This window comes from Natrix helvetica, assembly GCF_964273705.1.
Source record: "Natrix helvetica genome assembly, chromosome: Z".
NCBI lineage: Eukaryota > Metazoa > Chordata > Lepidosauria > Squamata > Natricidae > Natrix > Natrix helvetica.
Window position 1 is genome coordinate 54,644,601 of NC_138554.1, and position 15,668 is coordinate 54,660,268.

General features: G+C 40.2%; 1 protein-coding gene across 1 annotated transcript in view; it reads left to right on the forward strand.

Moving 5' to 3' along the window:
* The first annotated feature begins 51 nt into the window (after positions 1-51).
* Positions 52-15,668, forward strand: part of CSGALNACT1 (chondroitin sulfate N-acetylgalactosaminyltransferase 1) — a 34,710-nt gene continuing 19,093 nt past the window's right edge. Inside the window, exon 1 of the mRNA XM_081971207.1 lies at positions 52-214. The gene's annotated coding sequence lies outside the window, so the exon portion shown is untranslated. The remainder of the gene's footprint in view (positions 215-15,668) is intronic.

Here is a 15,668-nt window from a genome sequence, read left to right on the forward strand (position 1 = left end):
CTAGGACGAATGAAGTCGGAGAACAATTCTACGCATGCGCAATATCTGAAGTTACGCGGTCTTTTTTTTTTAAATGGTCGAAGTAACTGTCATTTGGACTGAATATTGGATTTCCATATCATGACCCTTTCAGGTTACTTATAAATCACTCTTCGTTTTCTTGCAATATATTTCGCAGGCGGAGTGATACTGTTCACTGCTGGTAGTTCTGAAGGTATTCCCTGGATTTTTGTAACTAAATTGTAACCTCTCCCTTGTAACCACCATACGCTTGGTTAAACTGTATGAAGCTTCCGAGGGACTTTTAAAAAGTAAAATATGTATTAAAATAAGGAAAGATTTAGAGTTGAATTAGTGAATCTTCCACTAGTTTTTGACAACACAGATAATCTGCTGTCTAATCATAGCTACATTGACTTTCTAAACCTTTTCACTCTTATGTACGCATTTGGTACTTACAACTGTTTCCAAAACTCGAGGATAACTTTAAAGTAAATGCATTTCGTACTATTTGTGACCATACTATCTAAGTGACAGTTTGTAGGCAATTTCTGCCTTCTAAATGAGGTAAGTACATTCAGTCGAAGTATCTAACTTGCTTCAGAGAAAATCAGACCATTTGCAAGACAGTAGTGATATTTTCTTCTTCTGTTCAATTGTGACAGCATAATCCAGGATTGAGATTGCCTCTGAAGATTAGTACAGGGCTTCATGAACTGGGGTGGAAAAATATTTTTACTAATCTCTAATAATTGAAATGTAACTTTTCATTCATTAAGGATGTAGACAATAAAATAATGTATGACCTCTAGATTCCAAATGTTTGTTGACCATAATGAATCTCACTATCTAGAATTATCTTATACTAAAAAGAATTATCTTATATTAAAAGTATCTTATACTAAAACTCATTGGTCTAATGCAGGGGTGTCCAAACTTAGGAACTTTAAGACTTGTGGACTTCAACTCCCAGAATTCCCCAGCCAGCAGTTGAAGTCCACAAGTCTTAAAGTTCCCAAGTTTGGACACCCCTGGTCTAATGAGTTGATGAACTTTATATAATCACTATATTATATACTTGTAATTTTAAACTTTTTATAATTGTGTTTCAATTTTCTATTTCAATTTGTAATACAATCTACATCTACAGTATGTATTTTATTTTATGCATCTTTTTTCCTTCCATTTTGTATTAACGGACACAATAAAAACACTACACACAATTATAAAAGAAGACAAATATGCTAAAGAAGAAACAAAAAGGACATATATTTACAAACATAAGGTTGCATTATGAATATTCAGTGAATGGAAGCCATAATTCATTACAATCACCCATTGCTTATTTGTATTGATAAATTACTGATTCCTAAATTGCTGGTAAATCAGTTCTATAGATTATGGAATAGTTGAATTCCAAATACCAAACTCAATAGTTGAAACCCAGGTTGTGTTTCCAGTGCTGGATATCAATTTTTTAAGCATTTTTGTCCAGATGTCATTTCCATGTGATAGAAATAAACTTCAAAATAATATGAAAAGCTAAAAATTGTAAATCTCAAAGTTAAGTTCATACACGTACTAACTTATTTCTTAAGTAGAACAATTGTTGGACACTGTAGAAACACTTATTTAAATAAAGCATTTATAAATAAAGAATTTTAATTTTAGTGCATCTCCAGCATAAATATAACTGATTTACCAGCAACCTTGGACTTTTCTGTATAAATGCAGTGAAGTCATTCTGAAATATTTCTTATTGAAAAAGGTATGATTTAAAATCATATGATTATATTTTTCATAGTTTCCAAGTTTCTTGAGCTGTTTTCCCCTTTAGGATTTTCATCCAGGGAACTTTCCCAAACTCTTTCTGAGTTGATTAAAATCAGTTCTTTGAAAAGTTAAGACTCTAATATTATCAGGGTGGATAAAAATTGATATATTTTTTTAAAATTAAAAATCAGATTTTTTTATTTAAATCAGATTTTTTAAAAATAAAATGCTTTTGGAGTAAAAATCAATCCAAAGATAGTTTTCTATTTAAGATACATTAATAATTTAGTTTATTCATCATGAAATGGAGCTTAGTTATGTAGCATGAGGCTGTATATCAGCGATGGCGAACCTTTTTTGGCTCACGTGCCATAAGTGGGGGGAGCACAGGGGGGTAGTGTGTGGGTGTGCCACACTCATAATGCAATGTGTGACACCCCCCCCAGTGCGCATGCACGCACTATAAGCACCACCACCCCATTTTTTGCATGCTTTTTTTGCCCTCCCCAGGCTTCAGAGGCTTTATAGGAGCCTGGGGAGGGCAAAAACAGCCTCTCCCGCTCCCCCCGGAAGCCCTCCGGAGGCTTCAGGGACCTTCAGGACGCTTCCCTGAAGCCTGCGGAGCAGTCAAAACGAACCTCCAAGCAAACCGGAAGTGACTTCTGGTTTGCTCGGAGGGTCGTTTTGAGCGCTCCGAAGGCTTCAGGGACCTTCAGGATGCTTCCCTGAAGCCTCCGGAGCAGCCAAAACGACCCTCCGAGCAAACCGGAAGTCCATTCCTGAACTTCCGGTTTGCCCGTAGGGCTGGTTTTTTGCACTCTGGAGGCTTCAGGGAAGGTCATGAAGCCTCCGGAGAGCCTCCCGGGGGGGAAGCTGTTTTCGCCCTCCCCAGGCTCCTATAAAGGCTCTGGAGCCTGGGGAGAGCGAAAAACGGCTTTAAAAAAGGGTGAACTCAGCTGGCCTCCCGTGCCCTGACAAATGGTTCCACGTACCACCTGTGGCACGCGTGCCATAGGTTCGCCATCACTGCTGTATATTCTGCAATATTGGGACTGTCAGTGAGTCAACAGGGGGCCAGAGGAGGAGCTGCTGAGGAACAGAGATGACAGTTGCTCTTTAAAAATTATGATTTAAATCGAGTTGATTTAAATCAATCCTTTTTACTAGTGATTTAAATCATGATTTAAATCGTGATTTAAATTGACTTGATTTAAATCAAATCCACCCATGGTATTATTATGTTCCATTGCTTGCGTTTGCATTACATTGAATTCTGATATGACACGGTCACTCTCACCCAAGATTCCTGCAATTTCTATTACTTCTTCTCTGTTCATGAGAATTAAGTCCAGTATGACTGTCCCTCTAGTTCCCTCTTTTACCTTTTGGACAACAAATTGGTCAACTAGTTGGTCAGGAACCTATTCAATTTATCACTTGGTGCAGAATTAGTTCACCACTTGATGTCAGGGTAAATGAGGCCCCCTATTATTGTAGTGTGTCTCCTACATATATTTGTTAATTGATTATCAAACAATACATCTGTTTTTCCTGCTTAGTTAGGTAGCCTGTAGTCTAGACCTATGGCAATGTCATTATTTTTTTCTCTTATATTGACCTATATGCATTGTAGGAGGTTTTCGTCTTTGGCTTCGTGCATTTCTATAGCAATATAATCAGGAGTGGGTTCCGTCGGTTGCTACTGCCAATTTGCTTGTGGGTGCACCACGTATGTGGTGTCTGCGCATGCGCAGTGCAATAAAAATTGCTCTGTGCATGTGCAGAAGTCAAAAAGGAGAGAACCAGTTTGAAGGTGTGGCAGGCCTGCATCACTGCCTGTTCCAGCGACCCAGGCTGCCAAACCACTACTGGTTTGGCCAAACCAGTAGGAACCCACCACTGAATATAATGATTTTTATATATAGTGCAACTCCACCTCCTCTTTTACGGGGCCTGTTTTTTTTTAACAGTTTCAATATGTTCCAGTCATGGGTTTCATCCCAACAAGTATCAGAAATGACTGATTGTTTGTTAAGTTGTCTTGCCTCAATTTCCTCTGCTTCCTCTTATTGACTGCTAATGTATATTTGGACGGGATGGGACAACTCTCTCTGGCCAGTTGGCCACAATGTGTTGTTCTAATCTAGACGCTATTTGGAGATAACTATAGTATAATACCTCAGAAATAAATAACTATAGTTTTGAAAGAAAGAAATTATCAATGTGCTTTGTTTTGCCTAATTTTACGTAAGGTGTTTGACGTCCATTTTATTTGGAAGGAAATATATTTGGGAGCCCTTTTTCTTATTGTAATTTGAAAATTGACTAAGCACCTTTTTACAGTGTAAAAAGCAAATTTCTGTATCAGTTAGGTTCTCTTAGATCAGTAAGATTTATTTCTGAGAACATAAGTGGAAGATATACTGCTGATTGCCCTGAGATGCATGCCTAGAAATTCAGAAATTTCTAGAGCTACTGCTGAAAAGAGCATCATTAATCTGCGAAAAGTAAAATCAAGGAGGAGGGAGCAAGCTTCCTTCCAGTCAGTGAAAAGAATATGTCAAATTCATATTGGAAAGATACCTTCAGCCAGGGCTAGACAGTTTAACAACTCAATTCCCTGTTCTGATTTGCACACTGAACTCTTTGACAGTACACAGAAATACCTTTCCCTCCCCCTTCTCGTTTCCTTTGAAACTTGCCTCGGGCATTTGAAACTTGTGGGATTATGCTCCCCCTTCTCTCCATCAGTAGCAGGTTTATGTGATAATGTTCCTTTTGACCATTTCATTCCATGAAGCTTTTTTCTTCTTTTTCCTGTTTTCCCTGTTCTAAATTGGAAATAGGCTTTTTTTTACTGCAGATTCAGATCACTAACAGTCCTATGCCTTAACAAGTATGACACTTTGCAACCTAGTGACAATTTAGCAGTGCTCAAATAGTACAGAGGTAAGAAGTTGTCTTTAATGTGGTTTAAAAAGAGAAAGATTTCCATGATTTCCAGAGTGACTTATGGAAGATAAATTATTCTTATTTTGGAACAACATGGAACAAAGCCACTATTTGTGAATTCTGGAAAATAGCATGGGGCAATACAGATGATTGTATTCATGGTACCTGCTCGCAATTATGTAAGTAACTTAGAATTTTAAAAGTTAATTTTAATTCTTCTAGAAAATTTAATATTTTGCATGTGTGCTGGTATATATTTTATTAACAAATATTACAAAAGATGAACATTTCTAACATTTTTTTTCCTTTTTGGCTTCCTAATTAAAACTATGCCAAAATTTCCAACACAGAAAAGATAATAACTTATAACCGAGGAGTATTTATTATCTTTTTTAAAATATCATTAAGTTAAAATCAATTAAATATTTTTAAGAAACCTGTATTTCAATTAAAGGTCCTTTCAGGGGAAATATGCACACTTATTCAGAATCGGAGTTCTTGAATCCAGTGATTTTGGAACAGTTGCATTAAAACTTAATATATTATTGTCTACAGTACAGAAAAGACTTCAAATTGTGTAGATTTTTAAAACTGATTGCAAATTGATCATACATTTTTGGTGAGTGGAATTTGAAGGTTCAAGAAGATAATCAATAATAACAAATATTTTCAATTTTCATCCAATATGTATATTTGTATCAAGTGTATTTTTACTAAGCATGCCTAGCTGTTTCCAGTAGTATTGAGAATATAATGCATGACTTACATAATGTTAGAATTGGCTCATTATACCACCTCCAGTTTCCATAATCTACTTAATTTTTGTATTTCAGCTGCTTATAATATGATTGATTTTATAGTTATGAGAGAAACATATTTAAATAACTATGTTATCTCTTATTTTGCAGAATAAAAATGAGTTTTCTTCATTTTATTGCTTGTTTGATGTAAGGGGAAAAATCTGGGTGTGGTGAGCATATAGCTAAAATATATGAGTAATGGGCTAAAATGTATGTTGAGGTTTTATATAGAATGAATCACAATTTGTCTAGGTTTCACAGAGAATTAATGATTAAGGTATATATGCTTAATTTTAACAAAAATGCAACTGCACTTCTTGACTTGGTTAAAATAATATATTTCTTAACTATTACAGAGTGATTCAACTTAACACTATGTACAGTACAAGTTCTCATAAGAATTTAACAGTGTTTTACACAATTTGTATTCAATCCTTGATTATAATCTATATATTATTCAGAAGTTGGGTTAGCACCAAGTTCTAGTTCACTTTTAACCACATATGTACATGGAGAAATCTTGGAGCAGTCACTTTCTCTGGATCCAACCTACTTCACAGGATTTTTTTGTGGGGAAAAGTAAAAAGAAGGGGTACTATCTATACCGCATAAGGCCGTGATGGCGAACATATGGCACACGTGCCACAGGTGGCACGCTGAACCATATTTGCCGCACGGTAGCCCTCAGCTCCAGCGTGCGCCTTCTGGAGAGCCAGGGGAGGCTGTTTTCACCCTCCCCAAGCTTCCAGAAAGACTCCGGAGCCTAGGGAGGGTGAAAACAGGCCCAACAGGCAAACTGGAAGTTCGTTCCTAAACAAAAAACAGGCCCAACTTCCGGTTGACACATTAAGCCTGTTTTTTGCCCTCCTCAGTTTCCGGGGGCTGTCCTGAAGTCTGGGGAGGGTGAAAAATGGCCCAATGGGCAAACCGGAAGTTCATTCCTGAACTTCTAGTTGGGCCATTTTTCGCCCTCCCCAGACTTCAGGAAGGCCTCCAGAGCCTGGGGAGGGTGAAAAACAGGCCCAATGGGTCAACTGGAAGTTGGTCCTGTTTTTCGCCCTCCCCCCATGCAGAGGGGTGCACACGCATGCACGGGGGGAGGGTTGCATGCACATGTGCAGGGGAGTGGGTGCGCACGCGCGATAGCACGCCCACTCACAGTTTTGACACACTTAGAAAAAGGTTAGCCATCACTGACCTAAGATTTCTGAATGAAAAAGTGAGATAAAACAAATCTAATAATGATTACAATATCTGAAATATTAGAAAAACAAATGAGAGACTGTGATGTTAACATGTGAGTCAATGACAGCCTAGACCAGTAGTTCCCAACCTTTTTTTGGCCATGCCCCACCTAAGCATCTCTAAAATCCTGTCCCCCACCCCCATCCTGTAACATACAGTATAATTCTTACTTTACTCTATTCACGCAGAGTAAGCCTAAAAGGCCATGGTTTAAAGAAGGTTCAAATTGCCCCCATTAAAAATCAAATTGCCCCGGTGTGGGCCCCATGTTGAGAACCACTGGCCTAGACCAAAGAAAAGCCAGAAATCCTGTAGGATTGCTGTGACGATTATTCTATTCTAATGTAGTTGGATAAAGTTGGTCACACTTGCTTGGATTTGGAATGCAACTGTACAGGTTCTGTGTAAGTTACCTGAGGCATAGTCATGCCCAGTTACCTGGGGAGAGTTCAGATCTGTTGATCCTGATGAAATGGACAGGGTCCTCGGAGCTTTGAGCTTGCCCAACTGGATCTTAAATCCTTGTCCCTTTTTATGCCTTAGCAGAGGGCAAGTGGTTGGGTCCATGTTTTTGTGAATGCTTCTCAGCAGGAGGGGGTCATTGCATCCTTGTGGAAGGAGGTGGTTATCTTCCCCTTTCTTAAGAGGTTGTCACTCGAACCAATGAATCTGAACAGTTTTGATCCAGTTTCCAACCTTGTCTTTTTAAGGAAGATTGTATATAAATGCCTTACAGCTACAGAGGACCTTTGAAAAAACAAGTTATCTGAACCTTTTCAGTCAGTATTTACACCTTTTTATAGCACTGAGACAGCATTGTTTATTCCTGTTGAATGACTTTTAGCAGACTCGAGATGGAGGCTATTCACTGGCCTTCCTTGATTTTTCAATAGTTTTCCTTTTTATATATAATAATTTTAATTAAAGTTTAAAAATACAAAGATAAAACTAATACAAAAGAAAAATATAAAAAAGAAAAAGTGCAGAAAAAAGAAAGGGGGACAGGGATAGATATAAGATATATAACAAATATATCAAAATTACTTAGTACTTCATCAAGATGAATACAATAAATGTACAGTGTACGTTGTATATATTAATCTTAAACAAGTAAATCAATGTCATATTCTTTTCTTTCCTTTACACAGTAACTTATCATTTTCTCTAAAAATACAATAAAAATATCTTTAAAATATCTTATCCTGCATCATCATTAAAACTTATTTAAGAAAAAACATGTATTGATGTTTATTCCTTTTAAGTAACGTCCAAATGTTTATTTCTTTTCATTCTCTGTTTATCTTTTCTTAAGAACTCTTTCATAAGTATAATACATCTCTTTTATAAATCCAAACCTAGAAATTATCCAAGTCAGTCTTCTGAATTGAAATCAATACATCCAAATCATCCTTCCTTATTATTTGTGTGTCCCTTTTAGCTATTAAAACATCAACCAGTTTCATGTGTAAGTCCCATCTATGTCACTATCATTCTTATACCCTGTCTTTTTAAATACAAAACAGACTACTTTTCAGTTACATCCTTTATCTCCCTTTTAAATTCAATTGTACAGTAGTAGTCAATCTTAAGAAAAAGTCCGAATACATTGTTGCCAAATATCCTTGAATTCTTCAGTTAACTTCTCTCCATTCCTCATTAGTGGGTTTCTTCTCTTAATTATCTGTAGTCTTTCTTTTGCCTCCTGTAACTAGCTTTCAAGGTCTCTCATATTTTTATGTGTAATCTACAACATTTTCCTAAGGAATAATTTTTTACATTTAGATGCAAAATTTTCATATATATATTTTAATAGGATTTTAAACAAACTGTAGGAAGGATTCTTATAATCAGTTCCTAAATCTTATTTCTGGTCAATCTGGCCTGTTAGTCTCCCTATAATGTTCCAATGTCAATGTTTTAATCACCTTTTTGCTGCTTATTTCCAAATTTTTTTAAAAAAAATTAAGTTCCTAAAGTTGCAGGAAACTTCCTTCACTGAGGAAAGTAGAAGAATCACTCAGTATAATGAAACTTGACTTCCATATTTAAAAAGCAATTTATAAGCCATTTCCAGAAGTGATTGAGATGAGGACGTAGGTAATCCCAGAATCACTTTGAAGGTTCTGAAATGCCAAACCCGGTAGACCTGACTCTCCAAGCTCTCAGATTTCTAAACGTTTTTACAGTCTCATCATGGGGAGCATCTGCTTGGAGCACTGTGGGCAATTCCAAGTATTCCAAAATGTTGGCTCAGAAACTCTGGCATTTGAAGCACGCAAGTCTTAAAGCTGTCAAGTTACAAGAGCCTTGTACCCCTAGCCCTTTAGGGAAAAAAACCCCAGGGGTGTTCAAACTTGATAGCTTTAAGACTTGTGGACTTCAACTCCCAGAATTCCTCCTCCAGTCATGTTGGCTCAGGAACTCTGGCATTGAAGTGTGCAAGTCTTAAAGGTGTCAAGTTACAAGACCCCTGCACCTCTAACCCTTTAGAAAAAAACCGCAGGGGTGTTCAAACTTGACAGCTTTAAGACTTGCACACTTCAACTCCCAGAATTCCTCCTCTCACTCTTCATCTTGATGATGTGCCGACGGGCAGGGGGAGGGAGCTGGAACCGGTTCTAAACGGCATTAGTTTGTGGAACCTCTTCTATAGAAGAGGTTAGAACTGGCAGGAACCCACCCCTGGTGGGCTCACACTATACCAAGCAAGGTATAGTGTGAGCCCACCAGGGGTGGGTTCCTGCCAGTAAACAATAAACAATAAGTGAAGAGACATCATACAACAAACTCAAACTATTTTAAAAATTAGAAAATTCATACAGACTGCTTTTGAAGAAAAAAACTGCAATTGGTGCAGAATGCAATTGGTGTAGAATATTATGGTTAGCAAACAAGTGAATTGGTTTCTGCATATACAGAAACATGGAGGGAAATATGCAGAAGCTGTTACAGAAACAAATGGTCGAAGCATTCCTTAAGTCCTGGGAAATAGAATTAGGAAGAGCCTTACAATGACTCCTCTCTGATTGACTTGAGATATAAGAGGGAAAGGAGTAAAAACACAATCAGTCTTGCAAGATTCTAATATTGCATAGCTCAATAAAACCTTGTTCTATCCTTCTTGTGGAATCTGTTTCCTAATTTGGACAACCTTGACCAACAGATGAATTAGCAACAAGCATTGGCAACAAGACAAGACATTTTATTTATAGATCAGGTCCAAAACTAAGAAAAACGTGAAACAGCAAATAAAAACCATAGAATAAGCCAGTAATTATAAAACTGGCATAATCAAGACATGACAAATACTGCAGTAAAAGTAAACTCAACCGTTTGTTTGTTTGTTTTATTGGATTTATATGCCGCCCTTCTCCCAAAGGACTCAGGGCGGCGTACAACATTAAAAAACACATATCACGGAAGTTAAAAAGAAATTAGATACATATCCAAAAAACAAACCCAATTAATAGGACAATAACATTTTTAAAATGAGATAAAATTAACAGGCCAGGCCGGCTTGCTGGAAAAGTCAACTTTTTAGGGCACGTCGGAAGGCTCGGAGGGCAGGGATTATGCGAAGCTCCAGGGGCAGCTCATTCCAAAGAGAAGGCACTCCCCCTGGGGCTCACCAGCCGACACTGTCTGGCCGACAGCACCCTGAAGAGGCCAAGTCTGTGGGATCGTACTGGACGGTGGGAGGCTACTGGTGGCAGTAGGTGGTCTCGCAGGTACCCTCGGCCTAAGCCATGGAGCGCTTTAAAGGTCATAATTAATACCTTGAATCGCACCTGGAAAACAACCGGCAACCAGTGCAGGCCACCTAAAAGGGGTGTAACATTGGAGTACCTAGGCCGCATTCTGGACCAGCTGAAGCCTCCGGGTGCTCTTCAAGGGCGGCCCCATGTAGAGAGCATTGCAGTAGTCCAGGCGAGAAAGGACGAGGGCATGAGTGACTGTGCACAGAGCATCCCGATCCAGGAAGGGGCGCAACTGATGTACCAGGTGAACCTGGTAAAAGGCCCCCCTGGTCACGGCCATCAGGTGTTCTTCTAAACTAAGCCGCGTATCCAGGAGGACTCCCAGATTGCGGGCCTTCTCTGAGGGGGCTAAAATTTCTCCCCCTATTATCATAGATGGAACAAGATGCACAAATCAGAATGATGATATTGATGATACCGTACCCCAAAACCACGGATGATCTCGCCCAGCGGTTTCATATATATGTTGAACAGGAGGGGTGAGAGAACCGACCCCTGGGGCACTCCACAAGTGACACGCCTGGGAGTCGATCCCTGCCCTCCAGTCAACACGAACTGCGACCGATCTGACAGGTAGGAGGAGAACCACCGTAAAACAGTGCCCCCCACTCCCAACCCCCCGAGTCGTCGCAGTAGGATACCATGGTCGATGGTATCGAAAGCCGCCGAGAGGTCTAATAGGACCAGGACAGAGGAGCAGTCCCTGTCCCGGGCCCGCCAGAGATCATCGACCAATGCCGTCTCCGTGCTGTACCCGGGCCTGAAACCCGACTGAAGCGGATCCAGGTAGACAGCTTCATCCAGGTACTGGGGAAGCTGATGTGCTACCACACTCTCGACAACCTTTGCTACAAAGCGAAGGTTGGAGACCGGACGATAGTTGGCTAAAGAAGCTGGGTCCAGGGAAGGCTTCTTAAGGAGGGTGGTAGGAAAGAACCCCTCTCTCAATGAAGCTTTGGTAATCGCCTAGAGCCAGCCTCGTGTCACTTCCCGGGAAGCTGAAACTAACCAAGAGGGACACGGGTCCAGAACACAAGTGGCAGCACTGAGTCTCCCCATAATCCTGTCCATGCCTTCGGGGGTCATAGGGTCAAACTCATCCCAGATTGTCTCCACAAGATTCATCCTCGTCGGCTCGCTGAATCTACCCAGTCAGAGTCCAAGCCTGTCCGGATCTGAGCGATTTTATCCTGCAGATACTGAACAAATTCTTCAGCCCTACTCTGCAAGGGGTCTTCTCCAGTTCTTTGGTTAAGTAAGGAGCAGGTCACCCTAAACAGGGCGGTTGGGCAGTTATCTGCGGATGCGATAGGAGCGGAAAAATGTTGCAGTTTTGCCGCTTCTATCGCCACTAAGTAGGATTTAATATGAATTCTTACTAGTGTTCGATCAGATTCGGACCAGCTGGCCCTCCAGCCACTCTCTAGGTGTCTTTTCCGGCGTTTCATCTCCCGAAGCTCCTCGGTAAACCAGGGAGCCACCTGGGATCGACACCGGGTCAGAGGCCGCAAAGGCACAACGCGATCCAAGGCCCCAGCGACCGCCCTATCCCAGGCTTCCACTAGGGCTTCGATCGAGTTGTGAGGAAGGGATTCAGGAAAAGTCCCAAGTTCCATCAGGAACCTTTCCAGGTCCATCAGGCGCCTGGGGCGGAAACATCTAGTTGGTTCCGCCTCCCTGCGGCAAGGGGTAGCAGTATGGAAGTCAAGTCTGATGAGGAAATGATCAGACCATGACAAGGGTTGAATAGAAATATCCCCTAAATGTAGATCATTCATCCACTGCCCAGAGACAAAAATCAGGTGTGTGTCCCATTATGGGTGGGGTCTTGAATTAACTGAGTTGGGTCCATAGCTGTCATGGAAGCCATGAACTCCCGAGCTGACTCGGATGTCTCGCCAATGGAAGGCAGATTGAAATCCCCCAGGACCATAAGCCTGGGGAAGTCAACCGCCAATCCAGCTAACACATTCAGCAGCTCCAGCAGGGCCGATGAAACGTAGGAGGGAGACAGGTACGTAACAAAAAGGCCCACCTGAGTTCCAAGGCCCCACTTCACAAAGAGGGACTCACACCTGCCTATCTGAGGCACAGTGACCTCCTGAGGTCTGAGACTTTCCCTAATAACCACCGCCACACCACCGCCCCTGCTTTGGGTTCTTAATATGCTAGCTCCCAATTAGGGATATGCTACCCCCCGCCCCTAGCCTGGGCTTTGATATGCTAGCTCCCAATTAGCTTCTGAATCAAACTCAAAGTGCTTGTTAAAAGCTTCAATGGAATCTGTCCAGTCCATAAATTCAATAAGAGAAATAGCTGAAGAACCTGTCCCATGATAGCTCAAGGAAACATTGGCCCAAAAGCAACCTCTTTCCACAGAAGCCCCTTGTTTCCAGATTTGTATCAGGTATCATTAAAATCATTTTTAAAATCCTGTTTCAGTAGTGTGATGGCTCAGCAGTTAAAGACACTGAGCTTGACATCTGGAAAGCTAGCAGACTGAGTTCGAGACCTGAGCACCGCATGAAGGGGTTCCCATTATTTTCCCCAGGTCCTGCTAACCTAACAAAAGCATGCCAATGTGAGTAGATAAATAGGTAACACTTGACTGGGAAGACAACAGCATTCTGTGTGCCTTAGTATGACAGAAATGTTTTCGGACAATGCTGGCTCCCTTAGCTAAGAAATAATGAGCATTGCTCTCTAGAGTCACATACAACAGAAGCAACCTTTACCTTTATTTCAGTGGTGATTAATTCTTAGTTGTCTGTTTGACTCTTTGATACTGGGCTGTCTTCTTTTTTATTCTCTTGATTTTGACCCATATATTTGTTTTATTTTTAACTGGTAAACTTCCCAGAGTTTTTAGACTTTTTAAAAATAAGGGTCTAAGACTCTTAAGAGGATAATGTTTCCATTGAATGTTATTGTTCTCCGTGCCATGCGAATAAAGTTTTAAACTATAATAATAATTATTTTTATTAATTTTTAAAATTAATTGTTTTAATTAAATGTAAAAATATTATAGATGGTCAAGGGCAATGCTCCTTTATAATTCTCTGTATCAGAATGTAAAGATGACGCGATGATATGTGTGCATCACCTTGGTAGGACAAGGGGCAAAGCTGCCACCTAGGAAACAATCAGGCAAGCCCCATTAGGAAGAATTTGCCCTAATTGGTTCAAATGGTTAATAGTGGCAACAAGAATATGTATCTTCCGATTTGCAAGATTGATGTCAGCCCTGTCAGATAAACCAAACAGGAAACACAGCTAAGTAAGCCAATTTTATTTTATTTACATTAACAAAATTGTACTTATTTATGAAGGAGATTATCTTTTATCCACGACCTTTTATTTGGCTGCAAAATGAACCATATTATGAGAAATATGACAAACAGATCTCCAGACTTGTGGTAAATAATGGATCATTTTTTTATGTTCTACTGTTCAGATCTTCAGTTATCACTATAGTTATAGAGAATAAAGTAGTGAATTTAATTTTCTAAATTTAAATGAACTTAATTTTCTAAAAAAACCAACTTTTTGATAGATAATATTGAAACACTGTACTTGAAGCAAACATTTATTTACAAATATTCCTTTATAGAAAACACATGTCTTTTGTCTAAAATAATACCATGCACTATACATGAAACTTGAAATGTATCTGGAAGCGCCAACTAGTGCAAAATGCCGCAGACAGCATGGTTTTTACAAACGTAGATTTGCACATGTAATGCCTGTCAAGGTTCTGACTAACGAACCCAAATGAGTCAGCACTCTCAGACTTTCAGTTTCCTCAAAAAACTGCTTTATTGAGAACATCATTTCGGCACGGGTGATTTTAAAACCAGCTCTGGCTATTTTCTGCGCTATCAATATAATTATAGATTAGACAGCTCCCTCCCTCCTTGTTATAGGTCAAGTCCAATTAGGTGTTCTGGAATCTCCTTGGTAACCTCCTCCAGTCTTTGGCCAGCAACTCTTGGAATTCCCACGAAATAGGAAGTTGTTGACGTCTGGTCTGATATTTCAAAGCTCCCTCCTCCCCCCCCAAAGTGTGTCAAGCTGAGAAAGGGAGAAAATTGCCTGTGACATGCCCAATCCATTTCAAAGTTATACAATAATACAATACAATAGTAGAGTTGGAAGGGACCTTGGAGGTCTTCTAGTCCAACCCCCTGCCTAGGCAGGAAACCCTATAGCGTTTCAGACAAATGGTTATCCAACATCTTCTTAAAGACTTCCAGTGTTGGGGCATTCACAACTTCTGGAGGCAAGCTGTTCCACTGATTAATTGTTCTAACTGTCAGGAAATTTCTCCTCAGTTCTAAGTTGCTTCTCTCCTTGATTAGTTTCCACCCATTGCTTCTTGTTCTGTCCTCATGTGCCTTGGAGAATAGCTTGACTCCCTCTTCTTTGTGGCAACCCCTGAGATATTGGAACACTGCTATCATGTCTCCCCTAGTCCTTCTTTCTCTTAAGCTAAACATACCCAGTTCCTGCAACCGTTCTTCATATGTTTTAGTCTCCAGTCCCCTAATCATCTTTGTTGCTCTTCTCTGCACTCTTTGAGTCGGATCCCCCTAAAGTTGAGTCGGATCCCCCTAAAGAATGAGAAGCACCTAGAAAACATCAAGCACACGAACACACAATAGCAGTGTTTGGGTCCCTCCTGACTTGGGGGAGGGCCTCCCAGTACTTCTTGTGAAACCTTTTTAATAAAAGGTCCACTTTCATATTCCTTGCCTTTACCCACCTAGCCTCTGCCAGTGGATACCTTTGCCACTGGACCAGGCATTGTAGTTTACCTTTATGTAGCCTGGAAGTGGGAGACCCCCCTGTTGATGGGGGAGTGGGTGCCAAGCATTCAGCAGCCCTAGGGCCCTGCTGGCCATACTGGAAGAATAGGATGGCTCCACAGGCTGGGGCGACTGGGGGAGTGGCCACTAGAGCAGATGCAAACCTTCATCCCAGCAGGCCCGGTTCTTGGCTTCTCTCTTGTTCCACCTGGGATAAGACTAGCTAATCACACATTAGAACTGCTTTAGCATCAGGTTTTTGTTGTTTTTAATGTTTTAAGTAGTTGGGTATTATAGTTTTAATATGATTGTATGTCTTTTAATTTTTAATTGGG